At 36.6% G+C, this 26,364-nt stretch overlaps 1 long non-coding RNA gene across 1 annotated transcript in view; it reads right to left on the bottom strand.

Moving 5' to 3' along the window:
* The window catches only part of LOC119873909, a 54,795-nt gene that overhangs the window by 15,522 nt on the left and 12,909 nt on the right, over nt 1-26,364 (bottom strand). The window contains exon 2 of the long non-coding RNA XR_005366761.1: nt 8,966-9,100. This is a non-coding gene — a long non-coding RNA (uncharacterized LOC119873909). The remainder of the gene's footprint in view (nt 1-8,965; nt 9,101-26,364) is intronic.

Below are 26,364 nucleotides of genomic sequence, written 5' to 3'. Positions count from 1 at the left end.
TTTTACAGTGGAAATTCTTATCCAGAACCAGCCTTTTATAATCCAATTCCATGGAAACCCATTCATATGCCTCCTTCCAAAGAAGCTAAGGACCTATCGGGAAAGAAGACTAAAAGGCCTGTGATAAGTCAGCCACACAGGTCATCGTCGTCTCTGGTGGCTCAGAAAGCCAGAAGCAATCTTTGCCTTGGAACTCTATGCAGGATACAGAGATAGTGGGTGTAGGACATTACATGCTTTTACCTGGAGCTATTTAAGTTTAAAAGTAGAATCATTTTTGACTCCTCAGTCAACAGCTCCACATTTGATGTGATTATTGACACTTTCACATTTTGCATTTGTATATGTTGTCCTTAGAGTTAATTGAAGAAGGTGTTTTATACATTTTCATTTTTATAAGTGCTTCAATGTTGATCTTGGCATTTTGTTTCACAGGATAAGCGACTGAATATCTAACTGTTGTGTTTATATTTCGCTTGTATTAAAACTACACTGTAATACCAATAAAACCAACAGTTTGTGTTGTGAAAAAAAATCATTATTGTTTACTAAAACCATATTTTTGACATGATTATTTTTAAAACAAACATCAGTATGCCATTTTTTAAGAAAGATTGATCTTTTATCATAAAGTTGGACTCATATTGTATGAGTGTATACAATTGTATATTTTATACACAATTTCAAATACTTAGTATTTCCTCCAGATAATATGCAAACACTGTGGATTCTTGTTATTCTTAGATTCCATATTTGCAAATTTACATCCAAGTTAAGATCTAACCCCAAGGTCAATACTGGCAGTGTTTTTATGGCCATTCATGGACATGCTTAGAAGAGTGAAAATTTGAGTACCCAATGCACATCTTCCCAGCTATGGCTGAAAATGATGAAGTTCTTCTGCCTCTGGTTTCAGCTCTAATACTGTAAACAACTGCCTTTTCTGGCATTTATTTTGTGCTTTTTAATTTTTTTTTGCATTTTTGTGCTTTCTGTTCATGATTTCGCTATTTAAAATGGCCCCTAGATGTAGTGCTAAAGTGCTGTCTAGTATTCTTAAGCACAAGAATGCTATGATGTGCCTAACAGAATATATAGGTGTTAGATAAGCTTTGTTTGGGCATGAGTTATAGTGCTATTGACTGTATGTCCAATGTTAGTGAAACAACAATATATCATAAATAAATAGACTTTAAACAGAAAGACACATAAAATGAAGATGTCTTATAAAAATGTTGTGACCAGAGGCTTGCGAAAACCCAACTCCGCATTTCCCCTAGAAGCAATGGCTCAGCATTCGCCAATTCAGTGCTCATGTGATTTGGTGAATGAATATTCTCTGGCTGCTTTCCTCTGAGAGTATATATGTTGAAATCCCAGCTATTCCCAAATGGTTTCTTTTGATTCCGTAAAATATCATAAAGTCTTACGTAACTTGCCATAGTCAAGTTATTGACATTATCTAACACATCATCCAGCCCTGTAATTCCCTATGTGCCTTGACATTAAGTGATATGGCTGTTAAGATAATCACCTGTCATCTTTGCCTGGCTTTTGCTACCACCATCTGCACCTTTTCTTATTGCACCACAGAGAAAAGATAATTAAAAGCTCCAGACCCAATGACCTCAAAAGAACCTGATAATTTATAATTCTATTCTGAATTGGGATTAATGAAGTAGATCCATTTACTTGGAAATCTCTGTTTTTGAGGTAGAACTGGATTGATTTCGAAGAGATATATATCTGTTGTCTCTGGCCAGATCCCCAGCATTAAAACCAGAGTTTAATTTTTAGGGGGAAGGCTCCCAGGTTGTCACCATCTACAGGAACTGTTTGAATTTTTCTTAGCAAAATACACCCTCAAATCAATAGGGAAATGTTGTCAATGTTCTTTAGTTCTTATTAACTGCTAGTAGAAAACATTAAAAATACAAAAATCTCTTGAAGCTGAGATCAATTTACAAGAGTAGTACTGGAAATAGGTAACGATAATTTCAAGTTTAATGGGGACATTAGTTTTTAATGGAATCCTATCTCCTAGACATTTATTTATTTATAGAGATCATCTTATTTAATCCTCATAGCAATCTGATGAAGTGGATATTATCATTAATTTCTTCCATTCAGGAAACTGAGTCTTCTAGCTGTTCAGAAGTTTGTCTAAGGTCATGGAGCTAAGCAGTTAGGATTTGATTGCAGATAGTCTGACTCTAGAACTAGCATTATTCACAACACTTTTTTTGTGTTGGATATTTACAACACTCTTATATTCTACTACTTCATTGTTATAGGTCCTTCCCAAAGGTATTGACCCCCCCCCACCGATATCTCAGACAATTATTAAAAATATAAGGTCATGTTAACATTAACTTGAATAATAGCATCTTGACATGTGGGCAATTATAAAGCACATTTTAAAGAAATTAATGCTTCCAAGGGAAGTCAGTGCCTAGTTCACTAATACTTTATTTTCTTTTAACAACCAGCACCAAGTGATTAACTAAAGTCAAAGTTTTTCCTGGAAGCTTGTCCTTAATCTTTGGGCTGGCTCATTTTCAAAGTTACCCAGAGCTGCTTATCTCTAACAGATGGCTATCTTTCCTCTGACTCAGCTGCAGTGGGTTGTTCACCCTATTTAGGCTATTTGAAGCCAATGAAAAAGATGACTGTATTTTTCTGTTCAGGCATTAAGAGACCCTGAATACGTTCTCCAGCTTCCTAGAGAGAGAGAAAAAGGAGAAATTGCTATTGAGGACATCTAGTTACAGAGGACATTAAACACCTGTGGGTTTCCCCCACCAATCTGAAAAATGGTTCATTTCACATGTATTTATCTCCACTATCCCAATAGATATTTCAGAAAGGAGAAAGGATATAGTATATTTGTTTCTATCTCTATCTGCCTGTGGCTGTGCTTTCAATTTGTAAATGGACTCAGAGTTCCCAGACTTATTTTCTTAAAAGATTCATACTTCTTATGTGGGCCAATAAATTGTAGACAAAATGAAATAGAAAACTAATTTTAATATGGCACTCCTGAAAAAACTCTGGTTATGTTAAGCATTGGAACAATTCTTAGAACTGAAAAGTATAGTCATGGTTGCTGTGATTTCCTCTGATTTTTCAGGAAAATACTTTTCTAGTAGTAGATAGAATGACAATGAGAGAACTGGTGAAGAGCTATTGTAATAATAATAGCAGTGATTATTAAACCCTTTTTCTATGTCAGGTAGAGCGTTTTGGCTTTGTGTAGATCATCCTAAGTACAGCCTTTTGTCAGGGCTGGATTCAGGCTATGTGCAGCCTCAAGCTCCTACAGTTTTTGAAAAACACCTTTAGGAACAAAAATGCAAAATTATGAGGCACCTGGGTGGTTCAGTCAGTTAAGCATCTGCCTTTAGTCCAGATCATGATCCCAGAGTCCTAGTATGGAGTTCTGTTTTGGACTCCCTGCTCAGTGGGGAGTCTGCTTCTCCCTCTCCTCCTCCCCTCACTCATATGCGCACACACACACTCTCTCTCCTTCTCTCAAATAAATAAAATCTTTTTAAAAAGGAATACAAAATTATGTGTACAAGTAAATATTCAAGATGATAAAAAATTACAATAAACTAGAGATTTTTAAAAGCTCACAAATACACAAGCATCACAACATCTATAAAAAACATTTTTGATGGAAGATTGATACTCTTTTCATGTGAAATGATGTGTTTTATTTTATCTGTAAAAGGAATGAGAATGCCTAGTATAAGATTTTAAATAGTACTTATCGCTTCGACATAATAATGTGTTTATGGACTGAAAGCTTCCTGAAGAAGGCGGGGGTATGGCTGTACTTTTGACTCTTGGAAGCAAGGATAGCGACTGACAGCACATGCACTGATCACCTGTTTGTAGAATAAAGGGATAATTAAACTACAGAGAAGGGTTAAGTTGAAAGGTATATAGTTCAGCTGGGAAATTAACTACCTCTTCAGATGTTGCTAAGAAGTGTTCCCTACGCCTCCCTCTTGTCCATGGAGTACAGAATGCACAGGAATTCTAATGAAGCCTCCTTCAAGCTCAGCCCATTCCCTCCTGAACAAATCAATCTGTTGTGTTTAAGCCAGACCCTGACCCGGATGTGCTGTGTGACTCCATATATTACAATGTGATAGACGAAAATAAGTAATGAGTACAAATTTCTGGTCTTTAACAAGGTAATATGGCACACATTGCTGCAGAGTATTCTATTCTCATGACACCTACTCCAATCTAACCACCCAAATAATTTTTGTTGGCATCAACTCAATGGTCTTTTCAAATTACCATATACATATGCTTTCATTGAACCCTTACAAAATCCATTCCAGCAATGTACAAAATGAAAGAAAATAAAAAAGAAAATGCATTTGGTAAGATAAAGGGTTTCTCTTTTTCCTTTTAAATAAAATGAGCGGGGAAGAGGCAGAGAACTTTTATGATTCAGTAATGGCCAAGATATGATACTCTCTAGCTCACAAATCAAAGAGCCACAAGCTGCAAAAGCTTCAATTTGAACAGAACAGCTCAGGGCCAGGCAAAATGTCATCCTTTTTATAGGTTCAACAAAATTCTTCTGTTTTTCATCTTGCAACTCAGGCATTAGATCAGCTCTTCAAGTCCCTGGGATGTCTGGAATACTGACTTGTGTGCACTTTCTAAAACATAGGGTCAAGTGTGAATAAATGCTACAGAAAAAGAGGAAATAGCACTAGAGAAAGACCCAGAATGCCTGAGTAAAATCTTGACTGAAGGAATATCATGTAGAGTTCTTTGGTGTCACATAAATGCCCCCTAAGGCTTATCAACATGTGCCCTCACACTAATGAGAGTGGCCAGCTTAGAAGACAGTGGGGTCTGCAGACAGCATCATGCTACAGTCTGTTCTTAGTCACATTTAAAATTTGATGCTGAAGGATAAAACCATAACTGAAAGTTTAATATCAAGAACAAAATGTTTCAAAGAAAGCAGGCTTTGAACTCAACCTAAACTTCTTATCCACTTATGTTATCTGACTTCCATGATGACACCTTCAAGTCTGGTATCCCATAAGTATACATTGAAAAGACTTTCCTTTTATTAGTCATTGGATTTAAATTTTTATTATTTCCATGTTTCAGTTAATTTTTCCACATAAGGGTTTTATTTTTGCATTTAAAAAATAGAAGCAGAATTAGGTACTACTTTGAAAAGGAATGGCATAATGTTTGACCTTTAAGTATCCATGAAGCAGATACAATTATAGTAATTACTTATTTATTCATTGAACAAAAAGTGGTTGAATATCCATGTCCCACTTTATATTTATTACTCCTGGTACATGACCAGATTAAGAGTTCAAGATCCATGTTTCATACATACATTGGAATGGCTCAAGTTTAAAAATTTAAAATCAGACTATGTAGACATTGATAGATTAAATCTAGTAAATAATAAAAACTGAGATATTACATGTAGGCAATTATTTGATAAATATTAATCAACCACCTTTATGCATCCTACAATGTGATAGATACTCCAATGTGTACAATTGTGCAAGACACATATATTTTGCCCTTAGGGATAATAAATCCAAGAAAGTACAATAATGTCATAAACAGAAATAACAATGACCATGAACTCAAATTGTTGCTTTTACATATTGAATTAGTGAATTGCATATGGAAAAGGAAATGTCTCTTTTGTCTATGTGATCAGGAACATCTTGGGTAAGAAATAATATTTGTGATGAGCACAGGATAGTTGAACTTTGGGGAGGTGGCAATTGGGAGAGGACATTCTGTTCATCTTGAGCAGAGGGAGAGCAAAAAACTCAGAGCAGACATGGGGACAGTGAAAAGACCAGGTGGCTTGAAGTGGATTAGTATCAAAAGCTAGTGGGGAATGAAACTGGAAAAGTAGATTGTTATGTGATTAAGAACCCTGAATGCCAGGCTAAGGGATCTGGAATTTATTCTATAAACATTGAAGGCTAATCAAAGGAATTACATAAACAAAGTAAAATTTTAGAAAAATATTTGGTTATTACAATATTCCAGTCATGAGGTATTCATCATCTGAGCTAAGTAATGATGGGGGTGAAGACTAGAAGGGAGACAAGCAAAGACTTTGAGAAGTTTCCAGGAGACTTGATAATTTCTCAGTTTTAAAAAATGTACTACAAGGTCATGAGTTGGATAACTAGGAGTATGATTAACATCTTTTTAGGGTCTGGAAAATACAATCTGTTTTTCTGATGAAGGGTATATTGAAATTTTCCCTCATTGTTTTCACTGATGCACTTTGGAGATGGGCCAGAACTATACTGCCTTTTAGCTAATGCCATTATTAAGGCATTTATTATGACACTGACACAGGGATTATTAGAAATGTTTCATATTTAATGTTCAAAGCATCCTAGTGAAGTCATCTTTATTTTTACAAATTAAGAAATACAACCCCAGAAAGAGAGGAAAAAATTCCCAAAGTCTCTGGAAGGGATTTAGACTTAGGTCTTTGTCTATAACCTTTTCCCTCTTCACCCTAACTCAGAGTTAGATTTGTTTCATGCTTTTATGACACTGCTTTTGCTTTGTTGGAACTATAGCCCTGTGTGAATCTAGGAATGTGGGTCAGAGTTCAGCATCATACTGCGTAGTGTTTGTATCATTTAACTGTCAGGTAAATCATATACCACCTGTATTATTTCTAATTCTAAAAGGTACTAGGTGATATCTCATTGTGGTTTTTATTTATATTTCTCTGATGATAAGCGATGTTAAGCATCATCAGTAGTTTGTCTTTTTATTTTGTTTTTATTTTGTTGGTGTGCAGAAACTTTTTAGTTTAAGTATTCCTACTTGTGTATTTTTGCTTTTTTCTGGCTTTGCTTCTAGTGTAAAATCCAAAAAATCATCACAAAGACTGATGTCAGGAAGCTTACTATTTATGCTACGTTTTCTTCTAAAAATTTTGTTGTTCAAATCTTTAATTCAACTTGAGTTGATTTTTGTGTATGGTTAAAGACAGTAGTCCCATTTTATTATTTTATTGTCCTTTTCCCCCCTAAGATTTATTTATTTATTTAAGATTTATTTATTTATTTATTTATTTATTTATTTATTTATTTATTTATGTGAGTGGGAGAGAGGCAGAAAGAGAGGGAGAGAGAAACCCAAGCAGACTCTGTGCTGAGCGTGGAGCCCAACATGAGGCTCAATCTCACAACTCTGAGACCATGACCTGAGCTGAAACCAAAAGTCAGATGTTTAACTGACTGCACCGTCAAGGTGCCCCTTACTTTATTCTTTTCCATGTGGCTGTCCAGTTTTCCCAGAATCATCTATTGAAGAGACTGTCCTTTCCTCACTGTATACTTTTGGCTCCTCTGTCATAGGTTGATGGTATATGTATGGATTTATTTCTGGAGTCTCTTTTCTGTTCCATTGATTTGTGTGCATGATTTAATGCCAGTACCTTACTGTTTGGGTTACTATAACTTTGTAATATAGTTTGAAATCAAGAAGTGTGATTCCTTCAGTTTTTTGCTTTTCTCTCAAGATTATTTTGGTCTATTAGTGATCCTTTGTGGTTCCACACAAATTTTAGGATGGTTTATTCTATTTCTCTGAAAAATGTCATTGGAGTTTTGATAGGGATGTCACTGAATCTATAGAATGCTTTGGGTATCATGGACATTTTAACAGTATTATTTCTTGCAATCCATGAGCACAAAGTAGCTTTCCATTTATTTGTGTCTTGTTTAATTTCTTTTATCGGTGTTTTATAGTGTTCAGTATATTGGTCATTTACCTTTCTGGTTAAATTTATTTTTTTTTGATGCAATTGTAAATAGTGTTGTTTTCTTAATTTTCCCCTCTGATAGTTCCTTATTAGTGTATAGAAACACAACTGACTTTTATATTTTATTTGGTATCCTGTAACTTTATTGAATTTAATTAGTTTTAATAGTTTTTTTTGTGGATTTAGCATTTTCTATATATAATATATCATCTACAAAGAGACAGTTTTACTTCTTTTCTGTGTAGGATGTCTTTAATTTCTTTTCCTTTCTTTTTCTGACTAATAGCTTGACTAGAACTTCTAACACTATTTTGAATAAAAATGGTGAGAATCGGCATCCTTATCTTATTCCTGGTTTTAGAGGAAAAGCTTTCAGCTTTTTATCATTGAATATGATGTTAGCTGTGGGCTTGTCATATATAGCCTTTATTAAGTTTATTGTGATGAATTCCTTATGTACCTACTTTGTTGAGAGTTTTTTTATCATGAATAAATGTTGAATGAGATTTTTTATCATGAACAAAATTCAACATTTCTTCAGATTTTTTTCTGTCTTTATTGAGATGGTCATATGATATTTATCTTTCATGTATATAATGTGGTGTATCACACTGATTGATTTGTGGATGTTGAAACATCCCTGCATCCCTGGAATAAATCTAATCCGATTATGGTGCATAATCATTTTAATATATTGTTGAATTTGGTTTGCTTATATTTTCTTGAGGATATTTTCATCTATGTTCACCAGGGATACTGGCGTATAATTTTCCTTCCTTGTAGTGTCCATGTCTGGTTTTGGTAGCAAGGTGATGCTGCCTTATAAAATAAATTTGGTATTATTCTCACCTCTTCAATTGTTTAGAAACGTTTAAGAAGGATTGGCATTAATTCTTCCTTAAATGTTTGGTAGACCTCACCAGTGAATCCATTTGGTCCTGGACTTTTGTTGGGAGGTGTAATTTATTAAGTGAGTACTATCAGGGGAAACCTGCAGTGGGGTAGAAGGAATATAAAAGGAAAGAAGAAAAATATGATCCCAATGGGAGACATGGCTATAGATTTTGCCTGAAAGTTTTTCCACCTTGAAACAAAAGTACCCTCAGTTATCAGTCCTTGGTCAGTATGGAATGGAGTGGAGTCTAGTGTAATACCCACCTCCTTGGGGTGGGAAGGCAGATCCAGTCTCCCAAGAACTTGCTGGAAAAGGTTGAAGATGTGGGCTCATCAAACCAGTAAAAGAAATCCTAGGAGATGTGGGCAGTGCACAACATCATCTGGCTCGTGTAAAACCTGGACATAGAAACATTCAGAGTTAATTTACTCATATGCAAAATGAATTTCTGTTCTCATAATTATGCCCAGCTGCAGGAATAGTAAACAGCTTCCTACTTTGATGGTAAGTCTGGTTGATTGTCAAAGATATCCTGGAGTTTTTGTTAAGGTATCTATTGAGGCCAAATCTGTCTAATAGCACATATCCAACATCATTGATCCCAGCCCCATTCCCCAAACTAATGTCTCTCATGGTTTTTCTCATTTTAGTTAATGGCAATGACAGCTTTTAAGTTGCTCAGGTGAAAACCTTAAAATCATCATTGATTTTTCACGTTGACTCAAATCCCACATTCTATCCACAAATCCTGTTTGCTCTACTTCCAAATATGTCCAGATTCTAAGTCCCTTTTCACTACCTCCTCTTTTACCACCTTTGTCAAAAGTGTCATCTCTCATCTGGATTATTGAGTAACCTTCTAACTAATCTCCTTGCTTCTGCCCACTGCTTGCTACAGTCTATTTTCAAAGAGTAGCCAGAGTGATCTTAAAATGATATTATCAGATCATGTGACTTCTCTTTAGAAACTTCTCTGACTCACTAAGGTAAAATTCAAAGTCTTACCAAGATTCACAAGACTTTAGAAGACGGAGGCTTTACACTCCCCCCACCTTTCAGGTATTATCTCTTTTTTTCCCATCACTCACTCCATTCCAGCTACTCTGCCAACCTTGCTATGCATTAAGTACATGAAATATCTACCCAATTCAGGCCCTTTGCATTTTTGTGCCCTCTTCCCAGAAGACTGTTCCCCCAACCCCATATACCTGTTACCTGATTTCTTTAGGTTTCTGCTCAAATGTCATGTCATCTCTCCATGACAAAATACAGTTGCACTTCCAAGAACTCCTTATAATATTAAAATGCTTTAGGTTTCTTTACAGCACTTGACTATCATCATTTGATGTATTACATAATAATTTATTTTCTGTCTTACCACTATCCAAAAGCTTAAATTTTATTTTGCTCACTGCTGAATGCACAAAACCTAGAATGGTTTTGTCACATACTAAATTCTCAGTAGATATTTTGTGATTGAAGTAATAAATGATACAAATAACACAAGTTTTGTGGGAAGACTGTAGTAAACAATTAGTAATTTCTACCATGATATCTTAAGGAGTACAAAGGACATGGCTTTTGTTTTGTTTGCTTTTACATTCCTGTAAAATTGTGTATTGGGGTAGGAGTACCTGATTAAATTTAGACCCAACATTTGGTATAGAAATATAGATATACAACAATACATATTTATGCACAAGTAAATGACATTTGGAAGATGCATAAATGTTTACAATTAGAAACACATTGAGATATAGCCAAGTAAAATGAAAAAAGAAAAATGGAATATAGTATAGGCTAGAATATTGCAATGATCAATAAATGTAAACACATTGTTTTGCCATATATATTCATGAAGACATCTTTTACCATCAATAAGAAATAGCTGAAAGAATAAATAGAAAGATGGAAGATATAGGAGGAGATTGGCTGAAGAATTTTGCAAGTAGAGCAATTTGGCAAGCTGTTTTTGTTACACCTAGAAATAATGGAAAATTCCTCAGGGTTTACTTGTACTTTAATTTTTGGATTGTGATCAAACACATCTATAGCCAGATATAGATTAATTTTCTACACTTGAAAGATCATATATAATTCTGTTTCTCTGTCAAGATCAAGACAGCTTCTTCATCATTTTTATTGACTTCTAGGTGATGTCTAACTTAAAAAAATATTTCTCAGTCTACCTATGCCGATTCAACTCTTAAAAGGAAAATAAAATGCATATTTTAATAAAGATATTTTAAACAGTCTCATCATTGAATATTTCCAAAAAATAGTTTGTCTGTGTCATTATAAAAACTGAAATTTTACAAATGAATCTGTTAAAAAACATTTTGAAGCAAAATATTCCTGGTAAATGCCTTGGTCATTTGAATTGAAATCAATTTATTTCATACAATAATCTTGGTACATTTTATTTAATAAAAATAAAAGTGATGGCAGTCATTCAAATCAGAAGGAATACATAAGTATACCATGTATTAGACTCTAGAAAACACACACAAAAATAAATAAAATATGCTACTTTCCCCCATCAGAGTGTTGATACACTGGTGAGGGAAACAGAGTAAAAGATTGTTTTAATAAAATATGTCAAGAGATAAATGGACATACTCTCATTGTACTATTGAATTTGAGGCTATTTGGGGTTGTGGGGTAGGCATAGATGATGTCTGAACTGGAATTTCAAGGATGTTAAAGTTAGCCAAAAGAAAAGAGGTAGATGTACTGAAGATATAGAAGAAAAGAAGATCTAGATCTACAAAGGCACAGAGGCATTGAAAAGTAAGGGATGTGAGAAATTACAAGAATTTAGCATTATTTTGTACGTGTGGCAAATTAAAGATGGTCACAAAGTCTTTGTTCTCCTTTTGAGAAGTGGAGTCTACGTCTCTCTTCTTAAAGTCTATAATCTTTGTCTCTGTGACTATTCAGATAGTCTATGGTAGAAGTGACGCAGTGCTAGTTTCTGAACCAGGTCTTACAGACTGGTAGTTCCACTTCCTAAAACTTGGAATACTTGTGGTAGAGGAAGCTAGTCACCATGTAAAAGCCTGATTACCTTAATGGAAAAACCATATGAAGATGCCCTGAGACTATGTGGAGAGGATGAGGGACTCTGCTGATCCTAGCCTTCTAGACATCTCCAACTAGGTCATAAGAATAAGAATAAAACCATCCTGGACTCTCTGGACCAGATTAGTCACTGGTTGGATAGCAATAAGTGACCATAGTCAATGCCAGAATCACTAAGCTGACTTCTTACAGAACTCCTGACCCCATACAAACATGAGATACAACACAATGAATGTTGTTTAAATCCGTTCAAAGTTGGCTTGGTTCTTTGTATATATATTAAAAAATCAGACAAGCAGAATATGAAGCAGAAGGGCAATGCAAGTGCAAAATGATAGAGGGATGCTAGTTTAAGGGTTTTGGATACTTCATCTTATATATCCAAGTCTAAAATAGTAAAATTACCTCCCAGTGAACATACACACATAATGTTCCCCAATTTATCATTTGTCAAACAAGGCCATTTTAAAAATCACTACTATATTCTATCAACATAATTTCAGAAAAGAAATAGAAATTTAACTACAAGAAATTTGAACAGACAGAATTGTAAAGTAATGACAATAACCAAGTTTGTAATGTTTATTATGTGTCAGGCACTTCTTTGGGTGTTTTGCATACATTAATTCACTTTAAAGTAATCCAGTAAGCTAAGTAGCGATATTCACTCAATTTTATAAATGAAGAAACTGAGTCATAGAGAAGTTACAAAACTTGCCGAGGCAACATAGCCAACAAGTGGCAAGAGCAGGGACTCAAACCTAGACAGTCAGGACCTGGACTCTATGTATGTGACGGTTGTACTCTCTTGTCTCTTGTAGGAAACAGCTCTATCATCAACAAAGCTTTCTCTGACAGTTCAATCTAGTTCAGGCTACCATGTTAAATTAGTGATGCTATGGTCTCCTTTATAGTTCTTAAATCGTATGTGTGTATGTGTATAAATATAGAGTGTGATGAGCAAGGCCTGTCTTCTTCAATTGACTGTGAACTCTCTAAGGGAGAGGCAAAGGCGCTTTTCCTTTTGCTTGTCATTGTTTTCCATGTGTTTATTCTACTGACCATCACATAAGCACCCAACAAATACTTGCAAAATGACTGGATGAGTCCACCATTAATAGAATGATTCCTTAAATTGAAAAAGCTAAGCTGTATGAAAACCTGCATTATCCTATTATTAGCATGTTGTCATGTATATGTGGAAACTTAAGAACCACTTCTTGTTCTCAAGACAGGTTAAAAAAAAGTGAAACACAGTGAATTCTTTTCAACAGGGACCATGGATCAGACGAGAAATGAAGGAAGGGAAGAGGCTGGACAACAAGAGCAATCTGACAGGGGCAGATAAAAACAAAGAAAAAAATAGATGTTTCAGTTAAGAACCGTGGGGAGAAGGAGAAATGACACCATGCTTACATCTTAAAAGTTAGTGATAAATGAGTAGCTAGGTGAAAATGACAGTTCAGTGTATAGGAAAGAGTTCAAAAGAGAAATCAGGAACCAGACATTTAAAGGCATAAAGTATAAGGTACTCCAAGGAATCAAGGTAGACCCCCAGTGGGGAACTGACGTTTAAGATGAGACACAAAGGATGACTCTGAGATAACTGGATGGGGGGTGGAGAGGTGAATATCCTAGCGGAGGGACTAGCATTGTCAAATCTCCAAAGAATAAAAAAAAGTGATTTGTTCAAGGCAGTGAGATGGTGGATATACAGATTAAAAGTGTTGAAACTTGGGGCTGAAGAGATAGGGAGAGGTCAGAATGCTGCTTACAGTGTAGTAGATGTTAGGATGCTGCTGTTTTCTTAAAGGCTGTGTGAGGCAATTGAAGGGTTTTAAGTAACAGAGTAACATGATCTGGTTTGCTTATTTGCTGTGTGACTGACGTCTGAGAGCAGATATGACTTTACTGAGTATATGTTATCAACAGTGACTTTGCTTGGGAACAGAGAGGCAAAGAATCAAAAGATGTCTTGATCTGACCAGGGTATCAGGGACTGTACCCCCTCAAAATTAAAAAGCTTGTATGACCTTTTAGTGTGATAAAGGATATGGGAACATGAAATAGAGATAGCAAATTAAGGCTGGAAAGGGGTTAGTAATGGAAGACAGAAAAGGCACATGGAAATGCTAGAGGGAATGGGAAAAGGCTTACAGTTGGAACAAAATTGAACTTGAAAGTCCAGAAGGAGAAATGTGTAGAATCTTAATTCAGTATTGTTCTCCTTATCTTATACAAAGAGAAGGCAGCTGTTCCTTGATCTTAGACTCCAAGCCCCATGGGGGCAAACCGTTAAAAGGGGAGTTTTAGGATTTAGAGGGACAGCTACATTTTTATAACTTCATGAACTTTTCTTCTGTATATAGGAGATGGAGATTTGTTACTATATGATTAAATACTCCTCCTCTGGCTCCTTGGCATTGTGCCCTAAGCTCAGGTATTCACATTTTTTTAAGAATAGAATTGAGGCCAGAACTAGATCTTGTTCTAGCTTTTCCATGAGATGAATAAGTATTCTTGTTCCCCAGCCTTTCACTGATGAATAACTAAGTGACTTTGGATAAACTCCTTAATCTCTCTGTGCCTCACTTTATTACGTTGTATGATGAGGAAGATGAAATAGATGAGCTCTGGTGTTCCTTCTATTTCTGACATTTCCACATTTCTACTGTTCAGTCTGGGCCAAGAGAGGTTAAAACTTTTTGTGTATCATTATTCATTAACGACGACTGTTATTATAATAGCCTTCTTTCATTGAACCCCAGTTCCACAGCAAGGATTGTATTTATTTCTTTACTTAATTTTCATTCTCTTATTCATTTAATCCCCACAACATTATTTTATGGTCAAGGAAATGAGCTTAGATGAGGTTAAGTCCTTACTCAAGGTCATACAGCTAGTAAATGACAGAACCAGGACTTTAACCTGGTTTTCTTTAATTCTATAGCTATTCATATTTGTAAGTGCTACGCTGACATTGGCTTAAACTTTTTTTAAATATTGGGATGTAACTGAAGTTAAAATAGATTTTTAGCAGAGCAGCCATTGGAGTATGAATCTGGCATTACTCTGATTCAGAAGAAAGTCTTACTCAGCTTCACACATAGTATGAATAATGGCATCAAAAATGTTCAACATAAATCTCCCCCAGACCTAAGGCCTGGATTAGTATGCTAATGTGTAAGCTGTTGCAATATTTCACAGCTAGGAATAAATGGCTAAACATAAAAATGTGTATTTAAATGTGGATGGATGTGCCTATAGAAGCACCAAAGGCACTACTAATATTATCCACACTTCTTTATCCATGGAGGATGGAAACCCTTTGGAGGCAGCAGTGAGGTAGGATTGTCTTGTTGCTGAGCCTAAAGCAATCAGGCTCTGAGACCAGATGAAATAGAATCAGAGAGTGCTGTAAAAAGCCTAGAAGAGCTGAACATCCCTGAAGAATGGCAGTGGCATTGCAGCTATTAGACATCCAATGGCCCAACACCTTGATGAACCAGCAAAGGTGAAATCCAAAGTCAAAGTCAGCCTAGAGGAAACATCAGAAGAGTTGCATTCAAATGTTTTCATGTTTAACCCTCAGTTAATAGCAGAAAAAGATGCCAACAGAGCACTTTGGAAAAAAGATGTATAAGCAATCTATCACAGTTTCACAGCTGCCTGGTGTGAAAGTCGCAGGCTCTCTAAAGAGATGGGCAAACATAGGTTTGTCAGAAGAGTGATGTATTAGATCATGTTTGGCTTGTCCCTATCCCCCAAATTTGGGGACAAGAGGTTGGCAAACAATAAGAAAACCAAAACAAATTAAAAAAAAATGGTCCCAGTAGGAATCAAGAGTCCTTTGAAATCTATTATTTTTTTTTTAAAACTTGGATTTAAACTTCATCTTGTTGGCACATGGAACCTTTGGTAATCTTGATTAAGCCTGTATCTCACTTCTTAGAATAATGTATTAGATGTATAAAATGATATATATATATATATATATATATATATATATATATATGATTTCAAAGGTCATCAGTTATATGCCTTATACTCATCAAAACATTTTAGGTTTATGACATAGTAAAGAACATGATTTTTTATCCTCACAATAAGTAATAACATTCTGGTGGTGGTCTTAATATTTACTATAATTTCAAAGACTGATGAAAGCAAATGATATTTGATGGCTGTGCAAAAACTGCAGTGTGATATGAAAAATATATGTGATTCTTAACAATACCAAGTCATAGGTGCTGCTAATACTAGTCTGGTTTGTTGCCTTTGTTTATTAAAAAAAAAAAAAAAAAAAAAAACCTGGGGAGGAGGTGCAAGATGGCGGAAGAGTAGGGTCCCCAAATCACCTGTCCCCACCAAATTACCTAGATAACCTTCAAATCATCCTGAAAATCTACGAATTCGGCCTGAGATGTAAAGAGAGACCAGCTGGAATGCTACGGTGAGAAGAGTTCACGCTTCTGTCAAGGTAGGAAGAAGGGGGGTAAAAGAATTAAAGAAACAAAAGGCCTCCAACCGGGAGGGGCCCCGCGAGGAGCCGGGCTGAGGCCGGGGGAGTGTCCCCAGGACAGGAGAGCCCCATCCCGGAGACGCAGGAGCTGAACCGACCTTCCCGGGCGGAAAGGGGCTCGTGGGGAGTGGGAGCAGGACCCAGGAGGGCGGGGATGCCCTCGGGCTCCCGGGGCCCCAACAGACACCTGCGTCCCGGGAGATGCGCCGAGCTCCCTAAGGGCTGCAGCGCGGATGGCGGGACCCGGAGCAGCTCGGAGGTGGGAGGGGGCGGCTCCGCGGAGGGGGCTGCGGGGCGGGAGCGCGAATCCAACAGCGCAGGCTCTGGAGCACAGGGTGCCGGGACACAGCCCAGGATCCGGCCTCCCCCCGGGACAGGCAGAGGCCGGGACAGGCAGAGGCCGGGAGGGCCCAGGACAGCAAGGACGCCCCTGCCCCGAGCTGAGCAGAGCAGCGGCCCCACCCCGGAGCCTCCAGGCCCTGCAGACGGAGAGCTCTGTAGCTACTGCGGGGGCTGACTCCAGGGCTCCAGAGCTGGCCCCGCCACTGGGGTTGTTCCTCCTGGGGCCTCACGGGGTAAACAACCCCCACTGAGCCCTGCACCAGGCAGGGGGCAGAGCAGCTCCTCCAAGTGCTAACACCTGAAAATCAGCGCAGCAGGCCCCTACCCCAGAAGACCAGCTAGACGGACAAGTTCCAGGGGAAGTCAAGGAATTAAACTATACAGAATCAGAAGATACTCCCCTGTGGGTTTTTTGTTGTTGTTGTTGTTTTTCGTTTGTTTGTTTGTTTTTTGCTTTTTGATTTCTGTTTGCTTCCCCCGCCCTTTTTTTTCCTTTCTTTCTTTTTCTTCTTTTTTACTTTTTTCTGTTTTCTTTTTCTCTTTTCTTTCTTTCTCTCCTCTCTTTTTCTCCTTTTCCCAATACAACTTGTTTTTCACCACTCTGCACTGAGCAAAATGACTAGAAGGAAAACCTCACCTCAAAAGAAAGAATCAGAAACAGTCCTCTCTCCAACAGAGTTACAAAATCTGGATTACAATTCAATGTCAGAAAGCCAATTCAGAAGCACTATTATACAGCTACTGGTGACTCTAGAAAAAACCATAAAGGACTCAAGAGACTTCATGACTGCAGAATTTAGAGCTAATCAGGCAGAAATTAAAAATCAATTGAATGAGATGCAATCCAAACTAGATGTCCTAATGAGGAGGGTTAACGAGGTGGAAGAACCAGCGAGTGATATAGAAGACGAGTTGATGGCAAAGAAGGAAACTGAGGAAAAAAGAGACAAACAATTAAAAGACCATGAAGATAGATTAAGGGAAATAAACGACAGCCTGAGGAAGAAAAACCTACGTTTAATTAGGGTTCCCGAGGGCACCAAAAGGGCCAGATGGCCAGAATATGTATTTGAACAAATCATAGCTGAAAACTTTCCTAATCTGGGAAGGGAAACAGGCATTCAGATCCAGGAAATAGAGAGATCCCCCCCTAAAATCAATAAAAACCGTCAACACCTCAACATTTATAGTTAAGCTTGCAAATTCCAAAGATAAAGAGAAGATCCTTAAAACAGCAAGAGACAAGAAATCCCTGACTTTTATGGGGAGGAGTATTAGGGTAACAGCAGACCTCTCCACAGAGACCTGGCAGGCCAGAAAGGGCTGGCAGGATATATTCAGGGTCCTAAATGAGAAGAACATGCAACCAAGAATACTTTATCCAGCAAGGCTCTCATTCAGAATGGAAGGAGAGATAAAGAGCTTCCAAGACAGGCAGGAACTGAAAGAATATGTGACCTCCAAACCAGCTCTGCAAGAAATTTTAAGGGGGACTCTCAAAATTCCCCTTTAAGAAGAAGTTCAGTGGAACAATCCACAAAAACAAGGACTGAATAGATATCATGATGACACTAAACTCATACCTTTCAATAGTAACTCTGAATGTGAACAGGCTTAATGACCCCATCAAAAGGCGCAGGGTTTCAGACTGGATAAAAAAGCAGGACCCATCTATTTGCTGTCTACAAGAGACTCATTTTAGACAGAAGGACACCTACAGCCTGAAAATAAAAGGTTGGAGAACCATTTACCATTCGAATGGTCCTCAAAAGAAAGCAGGGGTAGCCATCCTTATATCAGATAAACTAAAATTTACTCCGAAGACTGTAGTGAGAGATGAAGAGGGACACTATCTCATACTTAAAGGATCTATCCAACAAGAGGACTTAACAATCCTCAATATATATGCCCCGAATGTGGGAGCTGCCAAATATATAAATCAATTAATAACCAAAGTGAAGAAGTACTTAGATAATAATACACTTATACTTGGTGACTTCAATGTAGTGCTTTCTATACACGATAGGTCTTCTAAACACAACATCTCCAAAGAAACGAGAGCTTTAAATGATACACTGGACCAGATGGATTTCACAGATATCTACAGAACTTTACAACCAAACTCAACTGAATACACATTTTTCACAAGTGCACATGGAACTTTCTCCAGAATAGACCACATACTGGGTCACAAATCGAGTCTGAACCGATACCAAAAGATTGGGATCATCCCCTGCATATTCTCAGACCATAATGCCTTGAAATTAGAACTAAATCACAACAAGAAGTTTGGAAGGACCTCAAACACGTGGAGGTTAAGGACCATCTCGCTAAAAGATGAAAGGGTCAACTAAGAAATTAAGGAAGAATTAAAAAGATTCATGGAAACTAATGAGAATGAAGATACAACCGTTCAAAATCTTTGGGATGCAGCAAATGCAGTCCTAAGGGGGAAATACATCTCAATACAAGCATCCATTCAAAAACTGGAAAGAACTCAAATACAAAAGCTAACCTTACACATAAAGAAGCTAGAGAAAAAACAGCAAATAGATCCTACACCCAAGAGAAGAAGGGAGTTAATAAAGATTCGAGCAGAACTCAACGAAATCGAGACCAGAAGAACTGTGGAACAGATCAACAGAACCAGGAGTTGGTTCTTTGAAAGAATCAATAAGATAGATAAACAATTAGCCAACCTTATTAAAAAGAAGAGAGAGAAGACTCAAATTAATAAAATCATGAATGAGAAAGGAGAGATCACTACCAACACCAAGGAAATACAAACGATTTTAAAAACATATTATGAACAGCTATACGCCAATAAATTAGGCAATCTAGAAGAAATGGACCATTCCTGGAAAGCCACAAACTACCAAAACTGGAACAGGAAGAAATAGAAAACCTGAACAGGCCAATAACCAGGGAGGAAATTGAAGCAGTCATCAAAAACCTCCCAAGACACAAGAGTCCAGGGCCAGATGGCTTCCCAGGGGAAATTTATCAAACGTTTAAAGAAGAAACCATACCTATTCTCCTAAAGCTGTTTGGAAAGATAGAAAAAGATGGAGTACTTCCAAATTCGTTCTATGAGGCCAGCATCACCTTAATTCCAAAACCAGACAAAGACCCCACCAAAAAGGAGAATTACAGACCAATATCCCTGATGAACATGGATGCAAAAATTCTCAACAAGATACTAGCCAATAGGATCCAAAAATACATTAAGATGGTTATTCACCATGACCAAGTAGGATTTATCCCCGGGAAACAAGGCTGGTTCAACACTCATAAAACAATCAATGTGATTCATCATATCAGCAAGAGAAAAACCAAGAACCATATGATCCTCTCATTAGATGCAGAGAAAGCATTTGACAAAATACAGCATCCATTCCTGATCAAACTCTTCAGAGTGTAGGGATACAGGGAACATTCCTCAACATCTTAAAAGCCATCTACGAAAAGCCCACAGCAAATATCATTCTCAATGGGGAAGCACTGGGAGCCTTTCCCCTAAGATCAGGAACAAGACAGGGATGTCCACTCCCCCCACTGCTATTCAACATAGTACTGGAAGACCTGGCCTCAGCAATCAGACAACAAAAAGACATTAAAGGCATTCAAATTGGCAAGGAAGAAGTCAAACTCTCCCTCTTCGCTGATGACATGATACTCTACATAGAAAACCCAAAAGCCTCCACCCCAAGATTGCTAGGTCTCATACAGCAATTTGGTAGCATGGCAGGATACAAAATCAATGCCCAGAAATCAGTGGCATTTCAATACACTAACAATGAGACTGAAGAAAGAGAAATTAAGGAGTCAATCCCATTTACAATTGCACCCAAAAGCATAAGATACGTAGGAATAAACCTAACCAAAGAGGTAAAGGATCTATACCCTAAAAACTATAGAACACTTCTGAAAGAAATTGAGGAAGACACAAAGAGATGGAAAAATATTCCATGCTCATGGATTGGTAGAATTAATATTGTGAAAATGTCAATGTTACCCAGGGCAATCTACACGTTTAATGCAATCCCTATCAAAATACTATGGACTTTCTTCAGAGAGTTAGAACAAATTATTTTAAGATTTGTGTAGAATCAGAAAAGACCCCGAATAGCCAAGGGAATTTTAAAAAAGAAAACCATAGCTGGGGGCATCACAATGCCAGATTTCAGGTTGTACTACAAAGCTGTGGTCATCAAGACAGTGTGGTACTGGCACAAAAACAGACCCATAGATCAATGGAACAGAATAGAGAATCCAGAAGTGGACCCTGAACTGTATGGTCAACTAATCTTCGATAAGGGAGGAAAGAGTATCCATTGGAAGAAAGACAGTCTCTTCAATAAATGGTGCTGGGAAAATTGGACATCCACATGCAGAAGAATGAAACTAGACCACTCGCTTTCACCATACACAAAGATAAACTCAAAATGGATGAAAGATCTAAATGTGAGACAAGATTCCATCAAAATCCTAGAGGAGACACAGGCAACACCCTTTTTGAACTCAGCCATAGTAACTTCTTGCAAGATACATCTACGAAGGCAAAAGAAACAAAAATCAAAAATGAACTATTGGGACTTCATCAAGATAAGAAGGTTTTGCACAGCAAAGGATACAGTCAACAGAACTAAAAGACAACCTACAGAATGGAAGAAGATATTTGCAAATGACCTATCAGATAAAGGGCTAGTTTCCAAGATCTATAAAGAACTTATTAAACTCAACACCAAAGAAACAAACAATCCAATCATGAAATGGGCAAAAGACATGAACAGAAATCTCACAGAGGAAGACATAGACATGGCCAACACGCACATGAGAAAATGCTCTGCATCACTTGCCATAAGGGAAATACAAATCAAAACCACAATGAGATACCACCTCACACCAGTGAGAATGGGGAAAATTAACAAGGCAGGAAACCACAAATGTTGGAGAGGATGCGGAGAAAAGGGAACCCTCTTACACTGTTGGTGGGAATGTGAACTGGTGCAGCCACTCTGGAAAACTGTGTGGAGGTTCCTCAAAGAGTTAAAAATAGACCTGCCCTACGACCCAGCAATTGCACTGTTGGGGATTTACCCCACAGATACAGATGCAATGAAACGCCGGGACACCTGTACCCCGATGTTTATGGCATCAATGTCCACAATATCCAAACTGTGGAAGGAGCCTCGGTGTCCATCAAAAGATGAATGGATAAAGAAGATGTGGTTTATGTATACAATGGAATATTACTCAGCCATTAGAAACCTCAAATACCCATCATTTGCTTAACGTGGATGGAACTGGAGGGTATTATGCTGAGTGAAGTAAGTGTATAGGAGAAGGACAAACATTATGTGTTCTCATTCATTTGGGGAATATAAATAATAGTGAAAGGGAATATAAGGGAAGGGAGAAGAAATGTGTGCAAAATATCAGAAAGGGAGACAGAACATAAAGACTCCTAACTCTGGGAAATGAACTAGGGGTGGCGGAAGGGGAGGAGGGCGGGGGGTGGGGGTGAATGGGTGACGGGCACTGAGGGGGGCACTTGATGGGATGAGCACTGGGTGTTATTCTGTATGTTGGCAAATTGAACACCAATAAAATAAATTTATTATAAAAAAAGTAATAACAGCAAAAAAATAAAATAAAATAACTATATCAGTTTAAAGTTTAAAAAAAAAAACCCTAAATTTCACTTAGGTTTTTTTAAGGTGTCAATTTTTTCTGTTTGAGTCCTTGGAGTTCTTGAAGTCTATACCCCATGAATCCTAGACTAAGAACTTCTGTACCATTTGCAGATTAAAAAACAGATAACCAAGTTACCTTTGGGTAAATATTAGATACTGTCATGACTTGTGTGCTACAGCTGATAGATAGGTTTCCTTCTTAGATCAAGGATTATGGTTCTGAAAATGCCTTTTTTGCTTTTTGTTCTCAAATAACAAACTGCATTATCTAGAATTCCTGTTTTTTACAGGTTAGAGTTTCAGTTGGATCCTAAAATTTACCTAGCCAGTGAGGCATCCTCACCTAGAGTAGTGGATTGTATGAAAGGATGAATAGTCACTTAACTCACTTAACATGAACATACTGCTATTAAGTCTAATACTCCTTTTCCAACACACATGTCCAATACAGGTACATCCCATGCTTTGTGATCTCCCTTCCCTCCCATGCTTTTTCCTCATGAAGTGATTCTCTACAGCATCCCTCTCTCTTCACCCCACTTACATTCTAAAATGGTAACTTCTATGCATCCTTCAAAACCCGCTCTGGTACCCTGGTCCTCCCATTCCTACTCTTCAGGATGGGTTAGATGCAACTTTTCATATCGGTGTCAGTAATATCCTGTGTTTGTCCCTGTCGTTGTACTGACTACTTTGCCTTGTTATTGTTGGGTTATGTGTTTGTTTCCAGTTTCAGACTCTGAGCTGCTTACAAGTCAGTCCTAAATCTCTTAGGTCCAAATCTCACCACAGTGCTTAGCACAAGATGGTTTCTCAACAAATCTTCATGAAATAAATGAGCAAAATTATGCTAAGGTTGAGGGGTGTAAGAATGTATGAAACACAGCACAATCCCTCAAGCAGCTTAGTCTCACTGAGAATTGAGACTTTGTGTGTGTTTGTATGTGTACATGCCCATGCAAGATTAAGAACATTAAGAATACCTGGTATAAGATCCAGGTGCCTAATGCTAAGTAAGTAAAGTAATAAAACGAATGATATCTCTATTTTAACAAACGTTCAAAGAAGAATATTAATTGAATTGGGGTTTTACCATAAAGCATCCTTCAGAAAGTGAAAACTATGCTGAGGTTAGGAATGTAGAAAGAGTTAAACAGTGTGAATGGAATGGTAATGGAGTCATTCTAGTTTTTCACTGGGTTTTTCTTCTTCAGTTTGCGAACTTCTAGTTCTTTTAACTGTTTCTTTAATTAAATGATTTCTAGAGCCTCTTATTTTTTTAGTGATTTTCCTTTATTTATTCCTTTTTCTGTTATTTTTATTCATTTATTTTTGTAAAGATGGATGTCTGAAACAGGACACGATAATTTGGAAAGGGCAAAATGGTTCTATGATCCCTGATTTAAATATTGTATTTACTTTTACTGTATTATCATTTATAATTGAGTTTGATTCATTAGTATCTGTGATACATTACTGGCAAAATGAGCAGGAGGTTAACTAAAACCCCAGGATATTTTTTACCTGACAAATAATTTTTAAACACTTTTGTTATTTCACTTAATAAACCATTCATTCATTTATTCCATATAAATTATTAGAATACTACTATGTACCAGGCATTATTTAGTAGATTGTTTTAGCCCAAACATGAATTTTTTCATAAACCTTTATTAAGAAAAACTGTATTTACTTTATTATATATCAATCTTTCTATCTATCCCTCTGTTCACCAATCAAACCATCTTATTTTATGATGTATTTTAAATAAAATGGCATATAAAATCACCTTATAGACATGCACTAATATCCCAGCATGTATACCAGGAACTAGAGTTCAATATGTTTGTTTGAACCACTTCTGATAAGATATATGCTAAAATTTTGCTGTGACGTTTCCTGCGCAAAACAAAATGATGTCCTATGTCAACTGCATAGCAACCCTATTCCAGTCCAAAAACTAAGGTAATGAGAAAATTACTGTGACATTTATTTGTATTTAAATTTTAGATTTAAAAAATATGATACCACAGTGTACTTGTTCCTTGAATTTTAGTGGTATATTTGAAATGATAAATACTGCTAGTTGACTTTGAGGGATATCTTTATCATTCAGATACAAATCAGCCCAAACTCTTATCAAGATTTAGAATATTGGGGATCCCTGGGTGGCGCAGCGGTTTGGCGCCTGCCTTTGGCCCAGGGCGCGATCCTGGAGACCCGGGATCACATCCCACGTCGGGCTCCCGGTGCATGGAGCCTGCTTCTCCCTCTGCCTGTGTCTCTGCCTCTCTCTCTCTCTCTGTGACTATCATAAATAAATAAAAATTTTAAAAAAAGATTTAGAATACTATCATCACACTGAAAGTTTTCTTATACCCCTTTCATATGCATTTTAATTTTCCCAGATGATTTAATTTGCTTATTATGTTCCAATAGTCAACCTATCTACATTGTTTTCAATCTTGATTTTGAAATTTGACTAACATGCATAATATACAGCTTAGTGCCATTTACTTATGTTTTTTGTGTACAGCAAAAGTGGTTGATTAAAGAGGTAAAAATAGTCAAAATTACCAAGTTAAAACAGAAACCCCTCTAATATATGACAGAGTTTCTCCTTGGTTGCCACTGATTCATTGTTATACAATGGGGTCTATCCTTTGCAATGGCTATGTAGATAGCACAAGAGACTTGGTAAGAGATTATTTAATGGAATAATTAAATAAATACCAAAGTAATCCAATACTGTAAATACTGTTTAGGCATTTTAGTGTATAACTGAATTGGATTTAGACGTTTTTATGTGTACTAATTGCTGATAAATTTATATATCTTTTAGAATAACAAAATATCAGACTTGGAAATAAACTAACGTATCATCTGGCCCATTGCTTCAGCAGACATTTTAAATATTAATTTCCAACATCAGAATGAGTGATCTCATTGTTCCTTCCTGCATTTCTCTGGAAATGCAACTTGAGCTCTTTATAAGGAAGCTCGTTTTAGTGAGTCAGATGGTTTATCCTCATTGAAATATGAGCTTTTATCCTTACTATCATGTGTCACAAGGATCTAAATACCTATAGGGTAAAAAAATAATAAAGTATTATTATTTATATCTAAGATATAGATGCTGAAATTTGAATAATAAAATATTCTTAAAAGAAAGAATCTTTATAATTATTACATGACCTAGTGGTTTCTTATAAGTGTGCTATTGGCAGGTTAGTGTCATGAAGGTGCAAAATATTGATTATGGAAAATGTTCCCTATAGTTTTATATCTTGTACCTTTTAAATCTGCTTATGTTTCATTAATTATTAAGAGAGATTCTTGATTTATTACAATTTTAAATGAAATTTTTATCATTTTCAACCCAGGTTTAGCAGTTAGTGCAGGAAATTATCTCTGCCACTCACAAATGAAAGTGTTTATAAGTAAGAAATTTGCTAATTTGCATCAAATTATAAAGCTATCTTCTAGGTCAATTAGTAGTAATTTACTACTTTAAATACACCAAAAATTCAAGGAAAAAATACATTGGTAACTCTCATTTTTGGAAAATATAAATATAAATAAATGCCACTGTATTATTATTATTATTATTATTATTATTATTATTATTATTATTTTGCTTTATTTTCCTGACTTGATTAAGGTCTCCAGAATAATTGAAATTAAATAATATCTTGTTTATAGGAAAATGCATTACAAAGGTTTGGCACACATCTCTTGTAAATTGGATCAAACAAGAAATTTACCATTTAAATCTACCCATCAATTTGTAATGCAAATAAATAAAGGCTTATTGCATTTAAATAGTGCATACTACTAAATAATGAAACACACTGCTACTCCATTGATCAGTTTTGGTGTAAATTATGGCACAAGCATGGAAAGGTATCACTTGAATGGACTGAAACAAACCTAAGACTGAATTAGACCACAGTTGAAATTCAATATGTTCAATTTGCTGTAGCCGGCAGTCCAACAACTTGATCTTTTGTCACTATGTGCA

This window comes from Canis lupus, chromosome 11, assembly GCF_011100685.1.
Source record: "Canis lupus familiaris isolate Mischka breed German Shepherd chromosome 11, alternate assembly UU_Cfam_GSD_1.0, whole genome shotgun sequence".
NCBI classification, from domain to species: Eukaryota; Metazoa; Chordata; class Mammalia; order Carnivora; family Canidae; genus Canis; species Canis lupus.
Note: the sequence above shows the minus strand (reverse complement) of the source record. Positions and strands in the feature narration are given on the sequence as shown.